Source organism: Rhinoraja longicauda, chromosome 9 (assembly GCF_053455715.1).
Source record: "Rhinoraja longicauda isolate Sanriku21f chromosome 9, sRhiLon1.1, whole genome shotgun sequence".
NCBI lineage: Eukaryota > Metazoa > Chordata > Chondrichthyes > Rajiformes > Arhynchobatidae > Rhinoraja > Rhinoraja longicauda.
Window position 1 is genome coordinate 51,133,581 of NC_135961.1, and position 10,844 is coordinate 51,144,424.

Below are 10,844 nucleotides of genomic sequence, written 5' to 3' on the forward strand. Positions count from 1 at the left end.
AAAGTGTTGGAGGAGTCGGGCAGCATCTGCAGAGGTGACGTTCCGGGTTGGAGCCCCTTCTCAGACAAAGGGATGTGTGAAGGTGGAGGATGGAAGACAGAAGCAGAAACCATGTAAATTCCTGCAAGAGGGCATGCAGGAGAATATCAGAATTCAATTGATTTTGAGTGTTGTTCAGGAGTTGGCCCATTGGGAAGCAGAGCAGTGGATGTGACTGATGTGATCTTTGCGAATACCTGTTGGGTAGTTGGGCAGAGTAGATGTGATGTCAAAGCGGCACGGCGAGTGGTGCTGCTGTCTCACAGCTCCAGTGACCCGAGTTCAATCCTGACCTTGGGTGCTCTCTGTGTGGGGTTTGCATGTTCTCCCCGTGCCTCCGTGGGTTTCCTCAGGGTGCTCCGGTTTCCTCCTAGGTCTGGAAAACGTGCAAGTTGGTGGGTTAATTTGCCACTGCAAATTGCGCCCAGTGTGCAGATTAGTGGGGAAGCCTGCGGGTGGGGAGAGTCGATGAGAAGGTGGGGAGAATAAAAATGGGATTAGTGCGTGGTCAGGAAAACGAGTGCTTGATTGCTGGTGCTGACTCAGTGAGCTGAAGGATCTATTAATATCACCCTGTGAGTGGAATAACTAAGATGCATATGTTTTTAGCAGTTCTCTGTTTTTTTGTGATTTATTAGGTTACTGGCACTGCGTGCAGTTAAAATAAAAACACACATGTACATTAAAGGCTCCTGTGAGTTCCAGGCTTGGAAGTGGCCTACGAACAGCAGCCTTTAGCAAGATGTTAAATTCACTTTTGGAAGTAACTTTAGTGATAGGATGACTTCCCTTGGCTCCCAACACCACACAGAAGAAGAATAAGAGTACTGTTAGCTCCACGCCGTTTTAGTTCAGCATCTGAGTCTGTCAGGAAATACTTTGCATTTCAGGCTGTGATGATGTTAGGTTCAATTCCCCTGCTGGGCTGAGGAGAATGACTTCAATGGAAAGATGAGGCCAGCGTTGGAAACTAGCAGTGGCCTCGGTTTCTGTCCGCCATTCCGTGAAACGTGTGGGAAATCAATGGGATGTCTCTCTCTGGGAAACCCAAGGGATAGATGGTGATGGAGCCACATGGTCCCAGCATCTTGCTTAGACTCATGGGGCTATGACAACATGGCTGATCTTCAGACAGCAGCTGCACATTCCTGCACAATCCCCATATCCCTTGACGTTCCAGTGAAAACTCCATTGATTGCAGCCTTGAATTTACTGAGTATTCTGTTTGATTCTGAGCACCCAGTCAAGACAAATCGTCAAATTGAGTTTATGGTCATATGCACAAGTACGTTGAGGCACGTACACTGAGAATCTTACTTGCAGCAGCATCATAAGCACATAGACTCAGGTTTCATCTAGTTTAGTTTAGTTTAGTTGAGTTTAGAGATATAGCACGGAAACAGGCCCTTTGGCCCACCGAGTTCGCAGTGCCCAGCGATCCCCGCACATTAACACTATCCCACACAACTTAAGGACAATTTACAATTATACCAAGCCATTCAACCTATAAACCTGTATGTCTTTGGAGTGCGGGAGGAAACCGGAGATCCCGGAGAAAACCCATGCAGGTCACGAGGAGAATGTACAAACTCCGTACGGACGAGCACCCTTAGTCCGGATCGAACCTGGGTCTCTGGCGCTGTAAGGCAGCAACTCTACCGCTGTGCCCATGTGTATAACACTATAGTGGGTGGTAGTGTAGATAGTTGTCAAAAATTGTAGATGGAGCATGGGCACAACATGAGAAGTTGGGCCAAAGGACCTCACTGACTGATTCTATGACTCTATGACTTTATGTAGACCAGATAGACTCAAACAGAGAAGCTGAGCTGTGTCCACAATGGCCATCTCGAGCTTTTGGTTGCATGTCATTTTAACTTTCCCTACTATTCCCACACTGATCTGAGTGGTCCTTGGACTTTTCCATTACTCAGCAGTAGCCAAATACAAATTGGATGAAATACGTCTCATACATTGCTTGGGCAGCTTACCCACTCGATGGTAAGAACAGTGAATTTCCCAAATTCGTCCTCATACACTCACCTATCCACCTGGATATCTTCTCCACTTGTTTATCTTTCCCATTTCCTCCTCTCCCCTCTCCATCTTGTTCCATCAACCATCCTCTCCTTCCCATTTGATTTCACTCATCATCTACCAGCCTCTTGCCTCAATACTCCCCTATCTGTTTCCATCTACCTTTCATCCTCTCCCCATCTAGTTCCATCTATCAGAATCAGAATAACCTTTACTGTCATCCAAAACAAACAAGTCGGGGGCGGGCGAAGACGCTGCCTCTGCCGGAGCTCCCGATGTCAGCCCCCACCCAGGGCAGGGCCTGTGAGCTTCTGATATCCACGCGGCCCGCGGCCGAAGCCGAAGCCTCCGCAGGCATGTCACAGCCGCTCTCGCAGCGCCACCACAGCCTTCGAAGGCAGCCAGCTCCACAGATGGTAAGTCCGGTCCGCGGGCTCTGCGAACCAGAGCCCAGGTGGTGCCAGCTGGAGGCCGCCAGCTCCAGGTGTTTGGTCGATGGTAGGCCGCAGCTTGAACGGACACACGACTCAGAAACAAAGGTCGCGTCTCCGTTCGGAAGAAACAATTTTACAGTCGTCCCCCCCACACATAGTACACAACCACAAAAAACACGACATCACATCTAAACACTACAATTAAGACAAAAAACAACAAAAAAGACAAACGGACTGCAGCTTCTGCGCAGCGCCGCCACTTCACTTACCATCCTCTGTCTCACACCCCAGTCTGGTTCCATCTACCCATCAGCTTCGCCCCATCTTGTAGGCTTGTATACACTGGAATTTAGAAGGATGAGAGGAGATCTTATCGAAACGTATAAGATTATTAAGGGGTTGGACACGTTAGAGGCAGGAAACATGTTCCCAATGTTGGGGGAGTCCAGGACAAGGGGCCAGAGTTTAAGAATAAGGGGTAGGCCATTTAGAACGGAGATGAGGAAAAACTTTTTCAGTCAGAGAGTTGTGAATCTGTGGAATTCTCTGCCTCAGAAGGCAGTGGAGGCCAATTCTCTGAATGCATTCAAGAGAGAGCTGGATAGAGCTCTTCAGGATAGCAGAGTCAGGGGGTATGGGGAGAAGGTAGGAACGGGGTACTGATTGAGAATGATCAGCCATGATCACATTGAATGGCAGTGCTGGCTCGAAGGGCCGAATGGCCTCCTCCTGCACCTATTGTCTATCTAGTTCACCCATGTCTGGTTCAGCTTCTGTCTCACCTACTCGCCTCTGTTTCAATACTCCCCGACCTGAGTCCGTCAACCCCATTCCATCTGGTTCCGCTCTATCCCACCCCTCTCCCACACAGCGATTCACAGCTGGCAGCATTTCCTCTTCCCTCTCGCTCCTGGTGCAGTGTCTTGAACTGAAACATCAACTTCCACCTCTCGTCTCCACAGATGCTGCTTGGCCTGCTGAGTTCCTCAAGCACTCTGATAATTGTCTGCATAGCAATTTTTCCGCTGAAATGATGAATTCATATTATTCCAAATTATATTTCATTACCCGTATCCTTGCCCATTCACTTAACAGAAGCCTTTTGTCATCTTGCTCAATGCCCATGTTGTCACCAGTGTTGAAGTATCAGCGGACTTGGATATTGTTAAGTGCACTACATGCACTGGTTCCCCAGCAATGATCTCCACAGCCCCCATTCATTCCTACTGTCTGTTTTCTGGCCACTAACCATTTCTCTATCCTCGCCAGTCTATTGAACCCTAATACTGCATGCTCCAATTTTGCTCAATAGCATGATGTGCAACATCTAATCAGAAAGACAAGTGAGAAGGAAGACATTTAGAGCCTTGGAACTCTAATAGAAGAACGATTAAATGATCGAGAATAATCATGAGGTGGGGTTGGAAGACCACAGAGAGGTGCAGGAATTAATATTTTAATTTAGGTTTTATTGGTTTTTTTTTAGTAAACTCACACACGCAAGCACGCACGCATGCATGCACGCACGCACGCACGCATGCACGCATGCACGCACGCACACACACACACACACACACACACACACACACACACACACACACACACACACACACACACACACACACACACACACACACACACACACACACACACACACACACACACACACACACACACACACACACATATAGTCTGGATATAATGCCCAAAGAAAGAATTGCTATCAGAATATAGCCCAGTTCATACTGACCCAACAATAAAAAGAAATGAGGATTTATAATACCATATTGACACAGAATTAAGATGCTTCTAGGTGTTAAGATAATACATTGGAGTACACACATGGGATGTGGGAATAATGTCTTTTTCTAGGGGACCTGATTGAAAAATAGGAGGCAATTCTGCAACCTGCTTTCTCCTTTGTTAAAAGCACGATCGTCCCACCCCACCCCACTTCCCACCACAGCTCTGCAAATGTCTGGGTAAAATAACTCACAAGACTGTATTGTTGCATAGTACTTGGTTTCAAACCAAAAGCAGAAAATATTTTAGACTGTAGACAGTAACTTCTGTTGGAACTAACTGAATCCCCTCTTGCGCATATAACTTGAGAACCTGACTGAGGTCAGATGGTCTCCAATGAAAAATATTCCAGTGTGTGAATTCTTTTCAGCTTTACATGCGCACACACACACACACACACACACACACACACACACAGCACACGCACCTGCAAGCACAAACATTCACACACGCACCACAAACAATTGCAGGCACACTCACACATTCATACAGACTCAGCATGCACATGCACATGCACATGCACACTTGTGTTAAAATATTACATCCACAGACAAGAATCAATGGTGAATTTCATTAGCAATGTCTTCCTTCACTTAGAGCTGGTCTACATCTATCAAAGTGGATTTTTGGTGTCAGTAAATTGTGTGGTGTAGTGGGAGGAGTTTGGTAGATCATTTTTGTCTTATGGATGTTTAGGTTAAGGCCCATTCTCGTCAGTAATTAAGTCAGCAATGGCTTGGAGCTGGCCTTTCAGTGCGTTCAAATGCAACTGCTGTCTGTGTGCCACAGCTTGATGATTGAGATTAGGGTTACTAAACACGGACAGGATTTCAAATTGTCTTGTCATTAGCTCCACACTAGGGGGATCTGCCGGAGGTGTGAGGGGCCATATTCCAGTGGGGAAGGCTGAGAAAGTGGGTGGAGCAATGCCACAGTCCTGCCTGATCCCAGTCTGCACTGCGATTGAAACCCTTCTGCTAACCTTCCCAGCATCGAGGCTGTAATTGTGCTCTGATTGCGTGCCTGTCACAAAAGGATGAAAAGAATGACGTAAGGAATAGGAGTAGAATTAGGTCATTCGGCCCATCAAGTCTACTCCGCCATTCAATCATGGCTGATCTATCTCTCCTTCCTAACCCCATTCCACTGCATTCCCCCCCATAACCTCTAACACTCGTACAAATCAAGAATCTATATATCTCTGCCTTCTGACTTTGCCTCCACAGCCTTCTGTGGCAAAGAATTTCACAGACTCGCCATCCTCTGACTAAAGAAATCCCCCCTTATCTCCTTCCTAAAAGAATGTCCTTTAATTCTGAGGCTACGACCTCTAGTCCTAGACTCTCCCACTAGTGGAAACATCCTCTCCACATCTACTCTATCCAAGGGTGCAGAGAAAGGTTACAGAGAGGTTCATCAGGATATTACCTGGAGTGGAGCATTATAAGGAGAGATTGGAAAGCTGATCTGGTCTGAAGAAGGGATCCGACCCGAAACATAACCAATTCATTTTCTCCAGAGATACTGAGTTACTCCAGTATTTTGTGTCTATCTTCTGGGAAGCTAGGCCTGTTTTCCCTAGAGCAGTCAGGTTCAAGTGGAAACATGATTGCACTATATAAAATATGAGGAATATAGACACGATAGACTGAAGGATGTTCACCCCATATCACAAGTGTAGGAAAATAACTGCAGATGCTGGTACAAATTGAAGGTATCACAAAATGCTGGAGTAACTCAGCAGGTCAGGCAGCATTTAGGATGCCTCTCTCCTAGATGCTGCCTGACCTGCTGAGTTACTCCAGCATTTTGTGATACCATATCACAGGTGGATTAAAGCGGGTGTCAGAGGTTTAGAGAAAGGAGAAAGAGTTTCCAGGGGATCCGAGGAAGACCTATTACACCCAGAGTATGGTTAGTACCTGGAATGCATTGCTGGAGTGAGTGGTGAAAACAAAATCACTGGCTGCAAGTGTCTCCAGATGAGCACTTAAATTGCCTTGGCAGAGAAGTTTACGGATAATTTGGAATTTACAATGATTAAAATGGAAGGGTGTCCACTGGCTAGAATGAACATGGTGGGCCGAACGGCCTGTTTCCATAAGTGCATAATCTTATAACTTTTACGAAACCATCAATGCACCGTTAACTGTTTCGGAAAATAAATGTGATTTGTTCATTTTTAGAAATCGGTGAATGGAGTTGAATGAAGCTGAGTGAGGAGGAACTGCTTGTGTGTGTAAATGAACCATCAAACAAGTGCCTGCGTGTTCCGGCGTGTAAGTGTGGGGGCAGAAGACTCAAGCAAACGAGAAAGCTGAGACTGCAAAGCTGCCGCAGAGTGAGACTGTGAGTAATGATGGCTCACAACAGGTGTGGTAATGGATCGGGGCAGACAGAGGTGGTTGGTACCGGCTGACAACACTCTCCCACAGAGAGACAAGGAGGGGCCGAGAGTATCACAGCTTGATAAACACTCCCAGATGGAGAAGTGGTGAGAGTTTGGCGAGGCAAGAGTTCGGAACAGAATCTCCTCCTGCCCTGCGACCCTTCGACCTCTCCGGGCTCCTCTAATCCGGGTCCTGCGGTCACTCCCGAATGAAATCACTCCAACCGTGGCAGCCGTGCTTTATAGACAATAGACAATAGGTGCAGGAGTAGGCCATTCAGCCCTTCGAGCCAGCACCGCCATTCAATGCGATCATGGCTGATCACTCTCAATCAGTACCCCGTTCCTGCCTTCTCCCCATACCCCTCACTCCGCTATCCTTAAGAGCTCTATCCAGCTCTCTCTTGAAAGCATCCAACGAACTGGCCTCCACTGCCTTCTGAGGCAGAGAATTTCACACCTTCACCACTCTCTGACTGAAAAAGTTCTTCCTCATCTCCGTTCTAAATGGCCTACCCCTTATTCTTAAACTGTGGCCCCTTGTTCTGGACTCCCCCAACATTGGGAACATGTTTCCTGCCTCTAATGTGTCCAATCCCCTAATTATCTTATATGTTTCAATAAGATCCCCCCTCATCCTTCTAAATTCCAGTGTATACAAGCCCAATCGCTCCAGCCTTTCAACATACGACAGTCCCGCCATTCCGGGAATTAACCTAGTGAACCTATGCTGCACGCCCTACGCTGGCACACTTTCTGCTGCCAAGGCCGCAAGCTCTGAGGTTGCTCCCCTGAAGCTCTCCATTATTATCTCTGTCCTTCAGTCATCCTGCAGAGTAAACCTCCCTGGCCCTTGAGAGCCCAAATCACTCTCCCTGTGGACCAGCCTCAATTATTTGTGTTAAATACTCAGGGCAGTGTTTTGGGTGATTTTGCTGCATTCAGGGTGCTCCCTGAATGGGCAATGTTGTTGCTGACAGATGAATGCGGAGGCTGATATACACTGTGTAAGAAGGAACTGCAGATGCTGGTTTACACTAAAGATGAACACTCAATGCTGGAATAACTCAGCGGGTCAAAGCAGCATCTCTGGAGAAAAGGAATAGGTGACGTTTCGAGTCGAGACACTTCATCAGACTGAGAGTCAGGGAGGGAGAAAGTAGAGGTATGGGAAGGTACAACATGAATATTGATTTCTCCAACTTCAAGTAATCCTGGCATTTCCTCTCTCTCCATCGCTCCCCCACCCTATTCCTCTTGCTAATTTCACTGTTTGCATTCCTTCATTATCACTTTGTTCCCAGCCAACAATGGACCATTGTGGGCTCCACCTTTCCTGAGTCATCAATGTTTGTTCTGTACCTGCACGTACTTCTAGTTTCCCCCTCCCTGACTCTCAGTCTGATGAAGGGTCTCGATCTGAAATGTCACCTATTCCTTTTCTCCAGAGATGCTGCTTGACCCAGCTGATAAACACATGCAGGTTGAAATATGGGAAACTTCTATGACTATGACTATGCCGGCGCTGTTCAGTTGAATTCGGAGCACGTTCATTGGAACGGAAAAAAATAGGAGCAGGACGAGGCCGTTCGGCCCCTCGAGCCTATCCTACTATTCAGAGTGATCATGGCCAACCTATGATTGCCTCAAGACCCCATAGCGCTCAGTTTATCTATTTTCCTCTTAAATATTTCTATTGATTTAACTTCACAACCCTTTGGGCAGTGACTTGCGGAGATTCACAAAGCCTCCACAAAAAAGGAATTTCTATGCACTTCCATTTTAAATAACTAGTTCATTATCCTGATTAAGTTTAGTATCCCCCCCCCCCCTTCTCTGGTGAGTTTAGCAACACACTTGCCCCATTAGTGCGTGAGTGAAGTTCCATGGCCTGTCCTTGCACATGTAGTTAACACCAGCATTAAAGGCACAGCTACCCCCAAGAACATTGACGAGTGGACCAGTGGGACATGATACCTTTATTATTTAAGAATGTGAAATGAAAATATACAAGACTATTCCCGACATTGGAAAGGACCGGTGGTGAGTTGGGGCAGTGCGGATGGTGGGACGGGACACCTCATCTTTGTCAGAGAGTCATAAAGTCAAAGAGACTTACAGCGTGGAAACAGGCCCTTTGGCTCAACCTGCCCTTCCTGACCAACATGTCCCATCTACACTCGTCCCACTTGGCTGCATTTGGCCCATATCCCTCTAAACCTGTCCTATTCATGTACCTGTCTAATTGCTTCATAAAAGTTGCGAGTCTATTTTAATCAACTGGGAACTAGGAAACTAAACCACATACAATTACATTCCCAAATAGATGCAGACAATCAAATTTGTCGATTTAAAAAAAAAGTAATTCATACCTGCTTAAAAATCATAGAATATGCCAAGTGTTTTTATTTGCTGCAACTGTATCTGTGGACTTAAAATCCCTACAAGATATGATTTTACAAGTAACATACAACACAAACTAGGGGGATAAGGCTGAGCAGAGGAGACACGTTCTTATCAGTCAATGTTCCCTTTGTTTAAGGAGTGAAATAGGGATAATTTCACTCCTTAATCACTTTCACTCCTTTCACATCCGGAGGCTGCAACGGATCGTTCGCACAGCTGAGAAGGTTGTTGGTTGCAACCTTCCCCCCATTGACGAACTGTGCACTGCAAGGGCCAGGAAGCGAGCGGCCAAGATGATCTCTGACCCCTCTCACCCTGGCCACAAACTCTTCGAAGCACTTCCCTCTGGAAGGCGACTCCGGACTGTCAAAGCAGCCACAGCCAGACACAAAAACAGCTTTTTTTCCCACGAGTGATTGTTCTACTCAATAACCAAAGTCTGTAGTCTCTTTCTTCCTCTGGTTTATATTCACCCACATGTTTAGACCGTAATGTTGTATCCTTATTGTTTTGATGTGGTTATGCTTTATTCTTAATTGTTAACTGTATGTTTGTGTTGTCATTTGTGAGCGGAGCACCAAGGCACATTCCTTGTGTATGCACATACTTGGCCAATAAACTTATTCATTTATTCATTCATTCATTCATTCATAATCAGGAAATTATAAGCTAGTGAGCCTTATATCAATGGAAGAGAAGCTATTAGTCAATAGTCAATAGTCAATAGTCGTTTATTTGTCACATACACATAAATGTGTAGTGAAATGAAATATTACCCGCAGTTGAACAATAAGACCAATAAGATTAATCAATAAAAATGCAATAACACATACAATCACAACGAACACCAAACAAAAAGAAACATCCATCACAGTGAGTCTCCTCCAGTCCCTCCTCACTGTGATGGAAGGCCAGAATGTCTTTTCTCTTCCCTGCCGTCTTGTCCCGCGGTCAGGCTGTTGGAGTTGCCACGTCGGGGCGGTCGGGGCTCCCGATATTGAAGCCCCCGCTGGGCGGTGAAAATCCCACAGCCTATTTCAGGCCGTGCCGGATGGCGAAAGGTCCGTGGCGGGCAGACCCAAGCCCCGCGATTCGGGGCGGGCGAACACGCTGCCTCTGCCGCTGGCGGAGCTCCCGATGTCGGCCCCCACCCAGGGGCCTGCGGGCTTCCGACGTCCACATTCTCCAAGATTTTCATCAGTCTAAAGAAGACTGAACTGAAACGTCACCTGTCCACAGATGCTGCCTGACCTGCTGAATTCCACTGGCATTGTTTTTTTAGCTCATTGTGCTTTTAGCTTCTTCACAGTTATGGCAAAGGGCTTAGACCTGAATTGTAAAGTCTTCCCACTGATCAGTCCAATGTGGTTATGAGTTGCCTTATTACTGGAGGAGCTGTGAAGGTAGAACCAATATAAGCAAGGCCATTGCACATTTCTTGAATGGGGTGGCACGTCATGTTCTGTTTGTACTACAGGTTTCCGCCTTGTGAGATTTTTTTCATCAACAAAGTCAGTGTGAAGGGCTGCTGGAGTAATACTGTCAGTCAGTCAAGAACACTTGCAGGGAGAACAAGATTGTCACAGGAGAAGGTGTGTGAATGCAGAGTGAAGTGGACCGCTGTTCCTGCAAAAGGTAAAGAGACACCCTCAACAGGTGTGCTGACAATATTTTAATCTGGTGTTACAATAATTTGCCTTGCTGAGCCAGCAAATGGATCTAACAGGTTCACCTGC